The sequence below is a fragment of the Talpa occidentalis genome, unplaced genomic scaffold (genome assembly GCF_014898055.3).
Source record: "Talpa occidentalis isolate TD23 unplaced genomic scaffold, MPIMG_talOcc4v2.1 talOcc4.13, whole genome shotgun sequence".
Taxonomy (NCBI): domain Eukaryota; kingdom Metazoa; phylum Chordata; class Mammalia; order Eulipotyphla; family Talpidae; genus Talpa; species Talpa occidentalis.
Window position 1 is genome coordinate 53693480 of NW_023601322.1, and position 2989 is coordinate 53696468.

Sequence of the window (2989 nt, forward strand, 5' to 3'; positions counted from 1 at the left end):
CTGCCCTGGGGGGGAGCCTGAACCCCGCCTCTGTGGGGCCCCCACACGGAAGGAACCGGCGCGGATGTGCGGCTGGAGCAGGAGACGCGAGAGAGGCTGCCGGGAGGGGCCTCCCCAACCGCCCTCCGCGTCCCCCTTCTCCCCATCCTCTCCGCTCACCGGTGGCTCCCCAAGGCCGACAGGGCCCCCAGCGCGCCCCTCTCCCCTCTCGGGCAGCGCGCGGGTCCCGCACCCGGAGACTCAGGAGGCGGCGGGGGCCCGCGGCGGGAGCGGAGGCGCTTCCCGGCCGCGCTCACCGCGTCCGGCGAGGAGAGCGGAGCGGGCGGGGATGCTGCGTCCTTCTCGGGGCCGTGGACTCTCTGGCCGGGCCGCGGTGGGGCTGGCGAGGCGGGGACGGGGCCACGCGCAGGGAACTCGGGCCGGCGGGGAAGGGCTGGACGCGGGGGCTCCGGGGCTTATGTTGGGCCGGGAGGAGCGCACGGGCGGGCCCGTCCCTGAGCGTGAACCGCGCGGCCGCGGGCTCGCTCCGGCTCCTCGGGACCCAGAGGGCGCCCCCGGGGCGGGCTCCCCTCTGTCTCGCGGGCCGTTTTCACTCCCGCAGGGTTAAGGGGGCGTTTGGGGCACACGTTGTAAGCTTTCGGGGCTGAGCCCCCTCCAGCCCCAGGCCCAGCAGCGGGAGGGCAGGGCGGGTGCCCGGGTGTGGCTGGGGGGGGGGGGGGGGTGTGTGTGTATCATTAACATGTGATTTTAACTTTGTGTGATGTTTAATATTTAAATTAATCATGTTGTTTCTGTGTCGGATGTCACTCAGCAGTGTGAAGGCAAGACGAGTCCACATTTTGGATGCGGCTGGACTGTTGACACTCCCTGCGGTGTCCCAGCGCGCTCCCTGCAGGTGTTCACCTTGTGTTCTCCTCCCGCGTGAGGGGTAAGGAAAGGGTGTGTCATTAACATGTTTCTTCTGTGGTGGGATCACAGCACTGCCAGGATTCTCCACTTTCAACATTTAACACTAACATAAGGACTTTCCACGCCATTAAAGACTTCAGTGTTACTGTATCTAGCTTTTACATTTAATTTTGTGTATATTGGGGGTTTTATTTGGATAGTTTTGAATCATTTTACTGTAAATAAAGTGTTATTGAACATTGTTACACATACAGATTTATCGGAATTTGAAAGCATTTCCTTAGGTCATTTCCAAAATTAAAATTACTATTTCCATTGAAAATGTATTTTAGGGCCTCCCCAGTGGCGCAGTGGGTTGGGCGCAGCCTGTGGAGCTGTCCGCAGCCTCCGCAGCGCCGGGTCAATCCCGCCGGCCTTGGAGCAGCCCACATGACGCGCAGACCCCTCCTGTCTCCCGGCTGCGCCCCTCAGCAGTGTGTTTCAGTCAGTTTGTCTGTTCTGCCCCCAACTCTGTCTCTGGTGAAACCTCTCTAACACAACGCCCATGTCTGGCTTACAACCCAGTTCTTGAGTGCATAAATAATCTTTTAAGATTTACTTATTTATGCACACAAGAACTGGGGTACAGGCCAGAGATGTGGGGGGTGAGAGGATTCATCAGAGACAGAGTGGGGAACAGAACAGGCAGACTGACTGACTGAAATGCACTCTGAGGGGAGCAGCGGGCATGACACGAGAGGTCTGCTGTGCCATATGTGGAACCTTCTCTGGCCAGCCGGATCGAACTGGTGCTGCAGAGGCTGTAGACAGCTTCACAGCGCTGTGCTCAACTGCCTACACCACCAGGGGAGGCCCTGTTTTATATACAATTCTTAACACATCTCGCTTTATTTGCATTTAGAGTTAGGACCTTCTACCTTTTGATTTTTAGATTGTGAGAGGTTATGGAAAAATTTCATCTTTATTTATCCCGCAGGCCCAGAGGTGATCTTTTTCCAAAGTCTGAGCCCTGAGCCATTGGGCGACAGAGTACCCATGGCCCCAGCAGGGGCACATTTGCAACTTGAAGCAAGCAGGGAGTAGAGAAGCAGGAGACTTCTAAGAGCTCACCTGGTCATCTGGGGGGCACAAGTCAGGCTCCTGGCCAGTCACTCCCTGAAACTTTTAGTCCACCCCCAGGCCTTGTCCCAACATAACTCCAGCTAATGAGCAGGTCACAGTGGGCTGGGGCAGGCGGGCTGGGGCAGAGGGCACAGGCAGGTCTGTTGCAAGCTCCAGGACTTCCAGCCTTTCACCGACAGTGTCTGCCGCAGCCAGACCCTAAAATATCCGCAAGTCATTAAAACAGCAAACAAGGTTGCTTGAATTTCTGGGAAAGATTTTTTTAACCGTTGTTAAAAATCCCCTTACCTGAAGCTGACATAAAAGCAAGGCGTGGGGCCTCTCTGATGGCGCAGGTATTAAACACAGCACTGCGAAGCCATCTGCAGCCTCTGCTGCACGAGTTCCATCTGATGGAGGGCAAGAATGGAAAGACTGGAAAGGGAGGCCTCACGTGACGAAAACCTGACTCACGCGAGGAGGTGGGGGTCGAGGGGAATAACAGGACCATTAACCCAGCTGTGGAGGTCGGACCCTTAGGTGCCAGTGCCTTGTCACAGGGCAGGAGACCCGAGCAGGATCCGATGCTCTAGGGAGTGGCGCACAGGCCTGAGGGGAAGGATATGGAGATTGGGCCCACCCTGGAATCTCTGGTCCCTTTCTAGTGTTGCCTGTTACCGACATCAGCAACAAGCAGCCACTCCACGGAGGAGTGACCCTCCCAAAGAGAAAGGGCTGTATCAGGGCAGTCCCTCTCTGCACGGGCTCGGGGCAGCCATCCCTCTCCCACCCGTGACTATGCAGGTGCCTCTTTTCACAACTCTCTCCCTCCGCAGGGCAGCAGCCTCCTGCCTGCAGCTAAGGGACACTTCTCCGAAGAAGAAATCAAATGGCCAACAGGCATAGAAAAAATGTTCAGCATCGCTAATATTCAAGGGAAATGCAAATCAAAACCACAATGAGGGACCACCTCACTCCA

The 2989-nt window shown here is 56.9% G+C and overlaps 1 long non-coding RNA gene across 3 annotated transcripts in view; it reads right to left on the minus strand.

Moving 5' to 3' along the window:
* Positions 1–727: 727 nt before the first annotated feature.
* Positions 728–2989, minus strand: part of LOC119243228 (uncharacterized) — a 28287-nt gene continuing 26025 nt past the window's right edge. The window contains exons 4-6 of one of the 3 annotated variants that reach the window (XR_008551399.1): positions 2320–2420; positions 2020–2229; positions 728–911 (exon numbers count right to left, since the gene is read on the minus strand). This is a non-coding gene — a long non-coding RNA (uncharacterized LOC119243228). Of the gene's footprint in view, positions 915–1745; positions 2230–2319; positions 2421–2989 lie in introns of those variants that run through there. The other 2 variants (XR_008551398.1, XR_008551397.1) reach the window with 2 other exon arrangements.